General features: G+C 42.0%; 1 long non-coding RNA gene across 1 annotated transcript; it reads left to right on the forward strand.

Annotated features, from left to right (window-relative positions):
- The first annotated feature begins 67 nt into the window (after positions 1-67).
- On the forward strand, positions 68-3,620 carry LOC143011964 (uncharacterized). The gene is made up of 3 exons (XR_012964957.1): positions 68-103; positions 1,031-1,184; positions 1,920-3,620. It is a non-coding gene; the product is annotated as an uncharacterized LOC143011964 (long non-coding RNA).
- Positions 3,621-16,350: the final 12,730 nt, after the last annotated feature.

The following is a 16,350-nucleotide window of genomic DNA, read 5'->3' on the forward strand; positions in this document are numbered from 1 at the left end:
CCAGCGCAAAGTAACGTTGACGCAGACGTTGGGCGTACGTCACTCCACTTCATGGGATTTGTAGTTAAGGACTGCCGGCGAGCTGAGTGGCTGAGCGATAATGGTACAGTTGCATAGTTTTGTTTTTTTTGTTTTAAAACTTGATTAGTTTCTACTCTTTTTCATTAAACCTGTTGCCCGCATACTGTCTGTTCCAAGTTTAATAAATGGAGTCTGGCTTATCGGAATATAAATGAAGACAAACAAGATCTGACCAGACCAAAATGTTACTTAAGAAACATCATGTTAGATTTTGTAGACATTTGTGGTTTTGATTATTAACAAAAAATAGCGTCGTTGGTGCATGCGGTGGTAAATGTTGGTGTCTCTGAATTTCCTGTTTATTGGAGTCAAATCGTTGATTTAAAAGAACGTCTTTTGTGTATAATTCATTGAACGGGATACATTTTTTTAAAAAGATTAAACTGACATTGTGCCATTTATAGACAGAACATTGCTCGAAAATAGTTCATTTTGCAGCGCTTGCTATTCGACCCCCAGATAACCACGAGGGGGCACTAATGCAATGAACATAAAATGATTGAAAAGAAGTTTGTTAGTTGGTTTGTTCTTGCCAGGTTTTACCATAATGATATGTTGCACACATATGAGATGCAGTTTCCATAAACAGCTGAAATACAGAAGCAACACTGAAAAGATCCCACAAACAAATGGTTAGGCATTTAGTATATTTAAAGGCTTTGGCTTCCTCCGACTGTAATAAGGATTACAAATGGAAACCTAACATGAAAACAGCTATCTAAGATTTTTGTGTTTATCTTCATATCTTGATTTGTATTTCGATAAGCTGCCTAAAACCATGAGAATCTATTTACCAAATTTGGAGCAGAATGCAGCATTCTTTGTGAGACAGTACAGCCTTCCTGAAAGATTGTTATGCTATTACAAATGTAAAGACTATTGCTACAATGTACTACTTTATTATTTATTAAGGTTAGAGTTCTCTCTGAGTTAAGTTCCCTCTGTCTAGATAGTAATCACGGACGTATCTCGCCAATCATCCCTGCCAAGGACCAGATATCCAGAATAGCCAAAATGTTGGCTGATGCAACTGCAACTGCTTCCAACATCAAAAGCAGAGTCGATCAATATCAGAAGTGGGATGCCAGTTGATGATGACGCAGGTAGGTGTCCCATAAAAGGATTTTAAATTTACACTACGCTATTTTGTACGTGGTAACTAAACATCCATTGCAGAAGCTGGTCCACCAAGTTTAGCTGTCAGATTCAGTGATTCGACAGGTGTCTTAAACATGACACAAATGTTTGAACTTCTTTGTATAGTCAAGCCAGGAGGGTTCAGCCATCTCTTTTGTCTGAGTGTTTGGACAGTGGCTTACAAACTGCTGAGTGGGCTATTTTGGTTCTCAATGGTCACTTGTCCATTTAGTCTGATCATTGGCAGAGAAACCCTTTCTTTGAAATAAGTAACTGAATAATTATGTGGTAGGATTTTGCTGATTTAAACCAGATGGAGGCATTCTCTAACGTTGTTGAGGTCGATGATGTTTGTGAAAATGACTCAGTGAGATGCTGGAAGAGCTTCATGTAAGCCAAAGATTGTCATGTATGTATGTATAGTGTGGTTCTTATTGGGTAGAAGTAGTTTTGCCACCCAATAATTAACTGCTGAACCTTCTGCTCCAATGGTGGGTTATATTATCTCCCTTTTGTACATTATTTTTCAGTGATGTTGGTCTTTTTATGAGAAAACACTACAAAAACCCCCAAAGTAAAAGCTGTAATTAATTCGCATTTATATCAGGACATCCAACACAACCAAAAAGATGAATGTTGCAATACCATCTTAATAATACAGCTTGGCCAATGTGTGATTATATTTGACATTCACTCAACAGGCCTCTTAAAGTAACATTTGCCAATTTACTGGAGGAGCGTGGCAGCAATGACTCAGCAGCAAAAAAGGCCAACAAACTACACTGGCACAGGACACAAAAATAGCAGTCAAGGTCTGGAGTGTTTGCCATTCCCGAAGGAAATCCCACACAGAAGCCACAAGTCCAAAACATTTTCTCTTTTTTCACATGGAACAAGCGGATTGGAGTCTACACAGATTCACACCACTAGATGACAGCATTGGCTAATGGACAAATAAACACATTTTACAGTCTGGCGTTAAATCCTTCGAAAGAACATCATTTCCCTGGAGTTTCTGTTTTGCTATGTTGCTCAACATGAGAGTCAGAAGTTGAGTCTTTCTATATTTGCTCCCCTAACGACACCACACAGATTGCTAGAGTTTATTGGGCTACCAGATGCTGAATGTCTGTTGTTGTCGGTTGCAAATCCTGATTGTTTCACTCAGAATTAACATCTGTGAATGCATCAAGCAAGCATCATCTCTATGGCATTACCCACCACTCTATGGCATTACCCACCATTAGTAAACTGAGCTCATGGGAAGAGGAGGGTGGAGTTTCTTTTGGTATCTGGCCCTTCTGTTGATGAAGAAAAGGTGATATAGCAATTTCTGCAAGCGAATGGTTCCAAAATCGTCCTGCAACAGTATCGGCACCAATTCATCACCATCTGTCCACCATCAGAGCCGTAATGATCTGTGCTTGGAAATGGATGGGACTTGCTGAACGGTGGATGGCAGCTGTCCTGGCCAGGGCCGCTATACCTCATTTCACCTGCTCCTCACACATGAGCATTCAGGTGGGAGGAGAAGGTGGAAAGGTTGTTGAATCATCAGCATTTTTGCTGAAACAGGCTAAAGTGGTGAAAGAAAAGTTTTGCAATTATCACTAAAGGAAGGAATATATCTAATACACAGAGGCTTTAGACTTTCCCTGGCCTTTGGACAAGATTTAAGTCCAAAATGATCAAGAACGCAGCCCTTGGGATACTGGGGTGCTTGATTAAGGAGGACAGCAGTGACCTATGTTAAAAGCCTTATTTTAAAGTCACATTATAGCTAATTAAACATATATTTTAGGTGTCTGTTTGCACTCAACATGTTCATACTATATACTGTATATATGATTAAGTCGTAGGCAGTGCTTATTTATTAAACTTGGCTGTGTTTCCCAGAATGTCACACAGTGCCCTGTATTGTATCGACACAGGCCTTTGATACCTTATCCAGGTTATGCTGTCATAGCTGGAGAGACTAATGCACTGTGTTGTCATTGTGGCATCTGCATATGCCATAGTGGCCAGGCTGTGAGTAATAAGGCGCTCTGTGTGCATGGTATGACTCGGTGCATGTGGGAGGGTTATGGAGAGTGTGACCCAAAACAGATGCCATCAGGTTCACTGGGCTCCATTTTCCCATCTGTGGCCATCTGCTTAAGTAGAGCTGAAGGCAGGGAGGGATGAATGAAGTAGTGGAAGGAGGGATCCTCTGGGGTATTCAAGGACATAGTCTTGGTTTGCATTACAAGTTTGTGTGTGGCACAGAGAGACTTGAGATGCACCGAATCAGAAGGTTTGTGTAACAGACAGGCAAACAAACACACAAATCCATGTTCTTGGATGCATACACAGATGCAGCCCAAAGCCCTGGTTTGTTCAAAGTTAATCAATGACCAAAGAATGAGAAGTCTTGAAAACAAAATAAATTGTAATGATCAAAGCTGTGCGCCACCTGTTTCTGTCACGGACGTATTCAAACTTGATGTTTATCCTCTGATTTGAAGTCCTTAGAGGGGCTCAAACAGTGCAATCTCTGCCAACTGGCTAATCTGTAGCTCAGCATGTGTCTCTTTCAAGATCTCTTCCTCTGTCTGCCCAAAGAAAGAGAGGATAATTCATCTTCGGAATATCAATAGCTGTCTTGTTAAACCAAACTTTTCTTTTTACTATAAACTTTATGTTTGTGAAAGCGTACAACTATGCATGGTGTGGGTTGTCACAATCAGGGGCATTGGGATCGGTGTAGCTTCCTCTTGGAGTCCGGGAGTTGGCATTCTTGACACATCACCACTCTCCTCAGAGGCAGAGGGAGATTTATGGATGTGCCTCCTAATATTAAGTGGATTAATCAGGAACAGGGAGTCGAGGTTGTCATAAATATAAATGAGGTCTTTTGAGGCGCGGGGTGAGACATGCCCCATGTCCACACCGTGTAGATTACTGGAAGTTCATCAAGCAGTGGACTTGGACAAACAACTTAAATTTAGAGGGCAGGACACACAGTGTAATGAGGGAAGTGAAAGGGATGATAAAGGAACTGAAAGAGAGTAAAGTCAAAGGTAATATGGACCTGATAACCGTGACAAAACAGAACAGCACAATAACTTCTAGGGTAAACAATGTGCCTCCAGTCCACGTTAACCTGAAGGATGGAGCTGTGTTGCAGTGAACACATCTAACCGATAAAGCCTGGAGGTGAGTGTTGTGAGTACATTGATCTGAGTCCATACAATGCAGTGCTGTGCAGTGCAGACAGTCTAAAAAGCATGATAACAGAGCGAACACTGCAACACAGACACACAAACAGACAGCATGATGGACGAATAAGGGAAGAAGAGATAACACAGGAGAGAGGGAGTGAAAAGTTTTCTCCTACAAAAAAGAGAATTATCATATCAATGGATCTGACACAGCTTATTAAATGAAGAAACACTTGTGTCCAATGAGGCGTGCTTCCTTTGAGAAATGATGATGGGACTTATCAAGTCATTTGGTAGAGGAGTACACTTTCCATCCCGGAGTGAAATAATATGTACATTTGTAAAAACTCCCCCCAAAAAACACATTACTCACATTCATCACCCTTGAAATCAATGCATGTGTGTGTGAGTACAATCTGCCCTGCAGCTGTGCTTTGACGTTTTTCCGCAGGAATGTTCGGAAAAGTGTCAGGTGCACATGTGTGTCTGCTGCTGGCACACACACACACTGCTGCCGGATCAGAGTTGGTAAAATGAGGACATTGGAAAAAACAGCGAGGGACAGATGGACTAAAATGTATTTAGACAAACATTGTGGCGAGTCCAACACATTATAAGCTCTAAACATCACCATTCCATTACAATTTCAAAACAGGGAACAAAACTCCGGCTGTTCAAAAGCATCTGAACAACCACATGCAGCACATTATGTTAAATTAAAGTATGAGATCAAGGTAGAAAATAAGAATCTGTTTGTGTTTGTTGAAAGGGATCTGTTTCATTTCTCTGTGTTTGTATACATCAACATGCATACAGCTGTGAATGTGTCCACAGCTGTCTGGCCACTGATGACATCATAGGGGGAAAGAGGGAACAGACAAACCTGGACTGAAATGACCTTAGATACACTTTAGGTTGTTAAAGTCAGAGTTTCACCGTCTGTCTCTGAAATAAGCAGGTCAACGTTCTATATTTAGAGACGAGAACTCAGTGGAGGTGAGTTAGAAGAACAAGGCAGCAAAGGAATAGAGCTCAGTCAGAGTCAGAGTACTCCTTGTTAGAGATAGAGATGGAGAGGAAGAGGAGAGAGGAGGATAAAGAGGAAGGAGAGAGATAAAGAGTGAAATTCAACAGAAAGTCAACAGCAGTGTAGCATCTTGTTAAAGACATTATGTGTGTAGAACCTTACTGGCTAAGAGAGAGTTTCTCACAGCTGTTTATGACTTTCATTTCCATGTCAAGGACATAAACACAGATCTGTTTTCAATTCTTGTGGCTGTACTCTCAGCCAATCACCCCTATTAAATACTGTAACTATAAATATTGGTGTAAAGCCTTTTTGTTTAGCTGAAGTAGGTCAAGAACACACACCTGGTGTTCACAAAAACCCAAGCACTTCATGGAGATATTGTCGTTTTGATGAAAGCAGGTGTTTCTCTCTTTGTGTGCCTTTTTCAAATTGAATTGTACCTAAGTAAAAGGAGATGTGCAATAGCTGTTCATACTGTGCAAATCAGTAGGAGGGTAAAAAACAGAGGCCAATGAAAAATATATAGAAGTAAAAACAAGATTACCGTTACGGTTTAAATGTACTAGCAGTGAACTAAATCACACAAATCTATCAAACAATGGAAACGGCCATGAAAGGGATTTTAGCAGCAGGTCCAGTGGATAATATTGTTGGCCTGAAGGACAAAGAATCTATTTTTTACCAATTCCTTGAGCAGCTGCAAGGACCTCTGCCATAAAAAACAGAAACACTCATACACATTTTGTGAGTCACCGTTGTAGGCCTGGCACCTTGACCTCCTTTGTTTCCCTTTAAGAGCTGCCTGCTTTGTGCGGCGGAGCTCGGAAAATGTCATGATGGAGGAGAGAGAGAACGGCCCTGTGTGAATTTTTCACCGGGTGGAAATTGATGCCACTTTGTGTGCAGGTGCAGAATGGCTGCGAGCAAATAAATTGCACTTTACGCAAAGCACAATGACCTGGGAGAAGACGGCAATTTAGCTCGGAGGGAGGGAAGGACGTCAAAGCCAAAGTAGGCGACAAGTCATACACAACGAGGACAGATTACTGAAACACGTTCCTCTAATGGATCTTCAAACATATGAACATGACAGTAGATAATACTGAGCTCAAATAGGCCTCATATCATGCAAAGAGTTTGGAGGTGATGTCGCTATGGAAATTAAGAATGGAACAGCGGGAAAGAACAGGAGAGAGAATGGGACGGAGGCAGAGAGAGGAGAAGATATGGAAAATGAGATTTAAGTGGAATAGAGAATAAAGGAGAGGAAGAGGAAGATTTACTAATGGGGGACTAAATTGACAACATGAGGAGGAGAAGTGAGAAGGAAGCAGACGAGGAAAGCTGATCCATGGATCGAGCAGGAGGCCGACGTCTGAGCTCTGTGTGAACTCCAGAGGGGGGAAGATGGTGGAACAAACAGTCAGAGGAAAGCCTGTTTGTGTCTTATCTCACACACACAACAGACACACACACAGACACAGACACTCTATTGATCTGAGCCATGAACCCTCATATGAAACAGCAGTCTTGGCTAGGTACTGTCTTCCTTTCTTGTCCTCTCTTCCTCTTTCCCTCCGTCTCCAACACTCCCTCCTTCCTCCTCTGTTCCTCCACTCTTTGTTTGGTAACTCAGATCAATACGGGGTTGGCAAAGAGAAAAAGCAAAGAAAATCCAATATTGATGAAATGAACATACAGTCTCTCCCTCACAGGCACGTACACACACATACGCACACAGACACACAGACACACACACACACACACATACAGACACATATATTACATGATACATTATAATGAAAAGACTTTCATACTCCAGCTAAAATGGGCATCAAACACTGTATTGCTGTTTCAATCGTGTCAGACGGTGACAATGGATTCCACCGGTGCCAAGTTTTCACAGTACAAAAGGCATCAAGGGGAGTTCATCATGAATATATACATTTCATGGCACAAAGCTCATGTCTTATATGAAACATTCTGTGCTACACTTGGACAGCAACTATAGATAATTTGAATGAAATGATGTAATTGAACAGACTAAACCTTATCGTAAGTGACCGAGGGGGCAGAAATTGTTTGGACCAGTTAGAAAAAGGTAATTTATACAATTCCTCTAAGGGGAATAATAAAGTCTGAAATAGGTTATGGGAATGGTTCCTCTGTGTGGCTGCTGACAAGGTTTCACAAGCGCCAGGCCGTGACCGCGCATAAACATCCATACATGCAGTTAAAAATATGTTGCACGCCATCTTGTCTCCTTCTCCACATACTGAATTAGCTTCTAGGAGAGAGGCAGAGTCACTCTCACAACACTGAGAACATCTAGAAGAAGGTTGACATGGTATTTAATAAAATGCTGTTTACACGTCTCTATATTTGAAAGCGTTGAAAGACAGGAGGGGAAAGAGGAGGTAAAGGAGAGATACAAATTAATTGTGTTGAGGAGAGGGAGGAGGAGATGGTGTGTGTGAGTGTGTTTGTGCTTACATCATTGATACTTTTTGACAGATTTATAGATAAGAATTTTATGTAACATGTCTAATTTACAATAGGCTATAATTTACACATTATGTGAAACCGTGGCAACCATCAATATCCACCGACTGCATGTGGAGTCTTCTGCAGTTTCCTGTCTGTTTCCACTACACGCTGACGTTTGACTGACTGACTCCACGACTTGGCTCCGTGCATCCATCTTTGCCTTGCCATATTAAGGATGGGGGCCTGTCCGGTGATTAAGTGAAGCTTTAAACGGCCAAGGAGAAGTGTTGAGATGGAGGAGTGAATCTAGCTTGAAGCCTTTTGAAGTGAAGCCATATGTTTCTAAACTGGCACATCCCCACAAAGCACAGCAGAACATGAGGTATCACTCAAAACTGCATAGAGTGGAGGCATTGGATAAGAATAGAAACATACACAATGCTCTCTGCATTGTGAACAACTTAATGAGTACAGCTTTCATCTGAACTCTCACCCCATCGTCTTCTACATCTATGTCGGTGGTGGCGTTATCGCCATGGCGGCCAGGCACAGCTGGCTGCCGTTCAAGGTGATAAATTCACTCCGGTCTAACAACACCGACTCACACACCGGCGGACAGAACAAAATAAAATAAAAGTGTTTTTGTTCAAATGAAGAGGCTGTTGGGATATGAGCCAAAATCAGACAGTGGACAAAGACAAAAGCTTGTATCTTCCTTTTCGTCCAGGTACGGACACACTCTATACACACACCTTTTACTTTTACCACAAAGGACTAAAAAAGTCAAATTCTAAACACACACACACACACACACACACACACACACACACACACACACACACACACACACACACACACACACACACACACACACACACACACACACACACACACACACACACACACTTCAGGTGATGCCTCGGGCTATAGCGCAAAGTCCCGCAGTGTGGCAGCTTGTGAAGCATATAAAGCATATGATAAACAATTGAGCAAGGGCTGTGGTAGATTCTGTAGGTTTTAGTTGATTTCTTACCAACTTATCTTTGCGCTGTACAAATATAAAGTAGTTGAGTTAGTTCAGCGATTTGCTGGAATGTACGTCCAACTTGCTGAAGGAACCACACAGGTCCTACTCCTGATAGTTCCAAGGTTAGTAGAGCTTTTGATGGTAAAGGGCCTGTTGTTAGACAAGACAACTCTCAGAAAAGTCTCAGTGAATCTAGTTGCACTTTTCCTCCTGTACATCACAGGTTGGCATCACTTCTGAATCTGAATGCAGAGTGACTAGTTCTAGCCACTATTTTTCTTCACACAGGGACTTTAAGCAAAACAGATTCACACAGTAGAATGAAGATACAAAAAACATTCAGAAGTGACAGAAGGAAAATGGGGCCCACGTACAGGCAATAAAGATGTCAAAGCTTATTTATGCACTGAGAGGAAGAGATTCAGTGGGGAGGAACGTACTTCCTATCTGTGACACACCGTATATGAACAGAGAGTCAAACTCACAACCTGCACACGGGCAAAACACTGTGACAAGCATGTGTGAGTGTGGCAGGATGATATGTCAGCATTCCTCCTGTTCTGCTTTGCGGTTTGTTCATTTGGGCGTCGTCTCAACTCCATCTATCAGCGCCGGAGGGAAACTTTCGGCGATTTCTCTTCACTTCAAAACGACATTTCCACCCAAGGTAAATGAAAAGGGAGGATAAATAGGATGAAAGCGAGAGGCGGCCAAAGCAGCTGAAGATGAATACGTGCTGTTAGGGATCCATCCTCTGACACACACTGAAACACACTGAGTGTACGCACCTCACACTGCACAGTGATACACAGACACATACCCACATATGGTCAGATAATCATGAGATTCAGTTCTGTTGTGAATGGAAAAGCTCCACAATGCACGAATAAAAGGAAGCCAGGGAAAATAAATAAACAGTAAAGGAGAAGAAGGTGACAGCAAACGGGCTTTGAAAAAGGCAACGATGCCAAAGCAGGGTTGGAGTTTCACCGTATTGGACTATTTTAGAACTACAAAACTCTATCTGGAAGCTTGGCAGACACAATAAGCACATCCAACATACAAGTAAACAGATATAAGATTCAGGAATGTAGGAGGACTATTTTGCACCAATATTGAGTATAGTTCAGTGGGGTCACAGTATTTGGCAGATTCACTCAAGTGCAGAATGATATCATGTCAACCTCAACTTCGGTGAACTTGGTTTCAAACTTTGTGGCATCAAATGTAGGTATTACAAGAAATGAATTGCTGATGCATTCAAGCAATGACAAAATACTTGCTTGATGGACGTTACCTATGCCTCATTAAAGCTTGGCCCCTATTGGTTAAGAAAACATTTGAGCATTGTTTTTGTTCTTTCTTCAAAAGCAAAAAAATTCCTGAATGGAGTTTGGCTTCAAAGGTTTGGCTTCAAGCAGCATAAGAGGAAATCTCGTGTTGGACTTCATGACACTTCAGTTTGAAAATTAAAGAGTTATTCTAAATATACCAGAGTGCTATAGTCACATCTTTATACGGTACATTGGTCCGCTTTCATGCAAGTAAACCTTAAAGCTGGAATAAATAGAGAACAATCAGTATTTAAACCACAGTAACAAACAAAACACAGAACTCACTAACACACATTTTCCCCCAATCTTTCAGCCTCAGGATCCACCTATTACATTTCCAACACAATCGCTGGGTCTCTCTCTCTCTCTCTCTTTTTTGTTCAGCGCGCAGAGCCAGCTGGAGGAGAGCGACGAGAAAGTTGGAGTCAGTCTGGTTCATACCATCCGTATGGAACAGCCAGCTGCAAACGCCGTCTGAAGCCTCCATTCACAGCGGCGCTCGCTCGGCCAGAGATGCTGGACAGAGGCCCGAGTCTGTGCAGTAGCCAGGCTCGTTGGAGAATGGACAGAACCCCACAGAGCTTCAATTTATAACCCCAACGTCTAACATGTGGCCTCTGAAAGATGTGAACGATATTCCAGAATTGGATTCACTCCTGCCACCATTATGTTTAGGAAGAGGGAGGATGTGTATATTTCAGTGACACGTCCTGAAAACAGTGGCTTCATGATTTAAAACAAGAACAGCACTGACAAACCTCTGTGATTCATTCTGCCCATTTTTTCCTTTTGTTCTTTTTCCCCCCTCTTGTAAAATTTGACTGAGACTTAACAAATCTAAGTCTGAAATCGCTTCCAACAAGCAAATGAATAAGTGCTTTGGCTTTTCTTCTGTCTCCATGCTGTCCCTCATTTATCTTCCATTGGATTCTGTAATGATCCTTTAATGCTTCACAGTTCACTGAGCGAGTCACAATTTACACAACATACTGGATTGGTTTCAGCCGTAATCTTGTCTATAATCTTTGTTGTGAGAGACAAACATGCATTTTAACAACAACAACAGCAACATACCAAACCAATGCCACAAAGATTTCTGCCATCTCTGGAAGTTTCCCAGGCAATCCTTCAGAACTGGCAACCCTTTGTTGGGGAAGTATGTTTGAGGAAGGACTGTCTCTCCATAACACATACAATGTTCTGTTTTTAATCCATTGTGTTCGCCTGAAAGCTGTTTTACAGTACTTTCCCCCCACTTGGCCTTGCATTTTGCAGAAAGAGGAGCACTTTTCTTGTCTTTCCAGATTCTCAAGATGATGATTGTAAGGATGTGTGTGGATGTGATAGATAACCTACAATGCACAATTTTGGAGCCCCGGCTAAACTCGTGTCTTATGTCAACGATGACAAGAGCTCTACAAACAGCTATTAAATCGTAATTTGAACAATATGGGAGACGGTTATTTATCTTAAAACCATGGATTCTGTCCCTGTTTCTGGTTAGAAGCACAGAATATTAATGGTTACGTAGTTTTTGGCATTAGAGGTAGATGTGTTTGACTGCTGTAGTACGTTTCCCCTTCAAATACTCCAGTTTGCCATTGAAGGTGTCACAACCAATAATTGCAGGCATGTCCAGGATGATCCAAGCTTCTCTGTTACCATTTAATTGATGGAACACTTCCAACAGTGACTTGTGTCACACAAACACATCACCGAGCCGAGCTTCAACCTATCATTACCGAAAAGGTTACGTGTGAAAACCGACTCTCTCCCTGGAAACTGCCGTCATGTATTTCTTCATTTACTTCACCCCTAATGGTCTCTCATAGAAAAGGGAAAGGCTGAAAACAGGGGAGGGCGAGATGAAACGCTCATCCTGTATCCTATGATTCCCAGCAGAAGCAGAATAGAGAGCAGTAATTGGATAATAAGATGGTCGGAGCCCAAAAGAAAAGGGCACTTTTCCAACAAGCCGTGTCACAGAGGAGGGTGACCTCCAATTAATTGCTGCTGAGCTGGACACGGGTCAGAGGGGTGTTTTTGTTCACGATTAGCGTGTGTTTGTGTGTGTTTGTGTGTATTTGTGTGTGCGCGTGGTCTTGTGTCCTTCTGGGAACTATTTTTAGTTGAGGACATTTTGCTATCTAAATCCACCACTAACATTCTCAGGCACAAGTTGTCAGGTGAGATATTAGGGAGGTGAGCTGTGGTCAGAGGAAGGGCTTCATACAGGCGCACATACAGGATATGACATATAGATCCTCTTATTTCAGATATATGGAATGGCATAATGTCAGTCTGGTCATGCAGAGGCACCAAAAGGTTGCTGTCCACGTTCTCTGTTGTGTTCGCCATCACACAGTATGTAGTAGAGGGACATACACTGCTGATTTAGCTGAATGGCAAATTGTTAGTCTCTAGAGCCTCACAAATTGGTGTTCCGGAGCTGGATTCCATAATCAATAGATTCTTTCAGATATCCAACAACAAAATATACCCATCTGACTCTGAGCCAAAGGATTTATTGATAATCTGTCCTCCAAGATTTGAGGTCGGCGGCTCGTTTAATTGTTTAATTAACTCACTCAGTCAGTTACTTCAGTGATCAGCTCACCGTGTACGCTGGAAAAATCAAACAGCTTTCAACCTATTATAGGTGCAAATGAAGAGAGAACTACTTTGGATGAACTATCAATATGCCAGTAACCAACTAGTGTATAATCAACGTCTGGGATCTTTCATAATGGAAGCAGGGAATCAGCCAGCACACGTCACAACAGGTGGTTTCTTACAAACATAACCTAACTAGCTAGGACATTACATTCACATTACGATCATTTGGCAGACGCTTTTATCCAAAGAGACTTACATTGCATTACACTACCACCCTTCGCAGAGGGGGGAGCAATTGAGGGTTCAGTGCCTTGCTCAGGGGCACCTCGGCAGGGACTCAAACCGGCGACCCTCCGGTTCCCAAGCGGAAGCTCTACCGACTGAGCTACTGCCTTCCCTAGGAGTCTTGCGAATTGTGGAGTGATCAAATGTCATTCACACAGTTCTCCATAGTTTCTGTAGAGATCCTGCAGATCAAATTTGGAAAAGCGGACTGCAATAATCTCTCAGAATGGGAATATGTAATGTAAACTGTCCAGTGTCTGAGCCACGATAGGGCAGAAATTGAGTGGATCTGCTTCCTACCAACACCAATACTCACCCATGTAGTAAGCATGTACTGTCCATTCATCAGATGCAATTTGTGATCGGCAGTCAAGTCCAAAATAGTGTGAAGCCTGACATCTACTGATGGAAAGCAGGTACTGATCGGTCTGATGCTGCTTGACGACTCTTTCATGTATGGCTTCACATGGAATCAAACACCAGCCAAAAGCACCAGGTCACTGTAATCTTCATCAGTGGATGTTACGCAGCTCTGATATTTGAGTTTTGGAGCCTAATTATTCTGACATAATACAAAATATACCTGAGCAGGGATTCATTATTGAATCACCAATCAAGTCAATATGTTGGTGCGCATAAGTTTGACAGGTCATACAAAGAAATCAATCACACACCCTCCAGCAGTCAAAGGGAGGATGGATGGAACACAAAGCATGGATTTTCATCATCTTCAACCAGGGAAACACTTCAGCAGCCTATATTTCTCATGTCAAAGAGGGTAGGTAGGATACCGCTGTTTCTATACACACACACACACACACGCACACACACACCTATGTGCAGGGGCTGCTCAACTTCCTGGTGATCTGTTGATTGATCGAGCCATTTGAAAGATTTATAACCCGACGTGCGTACAGCAGTGTGTGATGCGAGCCGAAACAAGGGATGCCAGCGGCAGACTCGTCTTTGTGTGCATCTGTCTCTCTGCGTGCGGGGAGAAAGGTTACATTTTTAATCTTACACTGTCGGCTTTGATGTCAGCAACACTCTGAGCAGACCCCTGAGAGGAAGCACGCCCACTCCTGAGAGGAACAACACACTGTTTAGCTGCTGCCAGAGGTTTTGCTCTGAGCTTGACCTTTAGTTCAACAGGACAAAATTGAGTGACAGAATGACAGAATGACAGCGCGTGTCACAAACTGCTCGATCGTGATGAAGCCGCTCAAGGCCAAACGATGACAACTTCACAGATAACTACAATAACAATCGATTCTATACCTTATTTTGTGATCCTGGTTGAGTTTTGCCACTTCTGCAATGTCCAGATGCTGCTGTACATGAACTGAGCCACAGGGTATAAACAAGAAGAAAGGCTCAAATGTGTCTTAAGGATGAGTTAGGAACTCTGCGACTGTATTTACCAACTCGAATGGTCACCTGAACACACCTGTAACCTCTTTGCTTAAACACTGAGGTCCATAGTGTCTCCTGTCGCCTGCTGCTTGCTGTTAAGGGGGAACAGTTTGCTGTGAAAAATGGTATTTCTGGAGCCGTAGTACAATAATTTGTTTTGGGGCATTTGGCCACAGTGCAGTAAACACCCCACTGCTGTCTGTGTTGTGTCTCTCTGTGGTCCAGCCTCTCTGCACTGTCTCCTGGAAAAGCATAATGGCGGTCAGCAGCACACTCAATGCAACGCCAGCGGTCGGGAAGACAAATTTTGTTGGCACGCGTTTAAAGTCTCTTCTCCCTGCTGGAGTCCAGCACATCCAGGCGCAGCGCCTCCATTCAGCGCTGTGTTAATTAAGGCACAGCGGTGTAAACGGAGAAGCCAGACAGGGCTCCAGACTGTCATTTCTTCAGAGATAACACGGGGCAATGTGATAGCACAGCAAACTCACTGCTTAATGCACATAGTCCCTGCAATATTTGACCTTTTCTTCACCCCGTTCCTAAAGTCTGGCCTTAATTAACTATTTTGCACTTTTGTTGTCTTGCAATTTTCAATTTAAATCTGTTCCCTCTCTTTATTATCTTCTCACCTTTCTCATAATTATGCAGAGGTTAAACCTGGCAGTGATACAGTGACGCTTCCACAAGCCTTTTTTTTTTTTTTAAAGAGCTGACGTCTTAGCCGGGGAAGCGGAGGTGTAACTAATAACATTAATGAGGCTGTGTTCCATTTTGCTATATGCTGCTGAGCCATCACAGCAAACAGCCCAGCCTGGGGATTTTCCTGCTACTGTGTGTGTCGAAATGTGAGAGAGAGAGTGTATCCGCCTCAACCTCACCCAATGTGTTTCTGTGACTGTAATAACTGTGATTAGGGCGGATAGAGTGCAGCGCTAATGTGCAGCATTTTTTAGAACAAAATAAAAGGGGAACAGGTGGTATTTTCAAAAACTCTATTAACATTTTAACCCTGTCCCTCCCCTTTGTGAATTTCTCAATTATAATAAAACACAAAGACAAGTCAAATATTCTGAATTATCCACTCTGAACAGCTAAAACACTAAAAACACACTATAAAAAACTGTAATCAATCCACTCCTTTAAAACAACATATTTTGTAGCCAAAACCAACAACCAGCCCATGTTTATTGTCACAAATCCACATGATTAATAGGGAAATATAATGCATAGCTTCTGTTACACACCATGATGATGTAAAATAAAATTTGATTTTAAAAAGAACAAAATATTTACGTTTTCCCCAACAGCCAGAGGAGAATAATAAAGAGGAGATTAAACCCATCAGCACTCTACATCAACGCTATCAGTGTATAATAAAATGTTTTGATGCATTTTACGACTAAATTTGGCACTTCCTCTCCTCTCCTCTTAACGTCCATCTGCTGCAGTCACTCATCTGTAAGTTCACACTCGTAAAATGACTAATAGATTTTAATGGCACCAACTTTTAGCCGTGTTTTTTTTACAAATACAACAGAACACAAGTATCATCAGTGGTAAATCTGCTTATTTCTTCTGTATTTAATCGTATAATCTCATATTTGTGGCAGTACACATAATAGAATAATGTGTAATATATCCAGTATCCACATCCACATCTCAGTGTTGTGATTAGAACTCGATGATTTGGCCTAAAAAAAGACTTTGTGTGATGATTTATTCATTCTTTTCCTTCATTTA

This window comes from Genypterus blacodes, unplaced genomic scaffold, assembly GCF_046128005.1.
Source record: "Genypterus blacodes isolate CSIRO-AG114 ecotype Tasmania unplaced genomic scaffold, CSIRO-AGI_Gbla_v1 ptg000139l_1, whole genome shotgun sequence".
Classification (NCBI taxonomy): domain Eukaryota; kingdom Metazoa; phylum Chordata; class Actinopteri; order Ophidiiformes; family Ophidiidae; genus Genypterus; species Genypterus blacodes.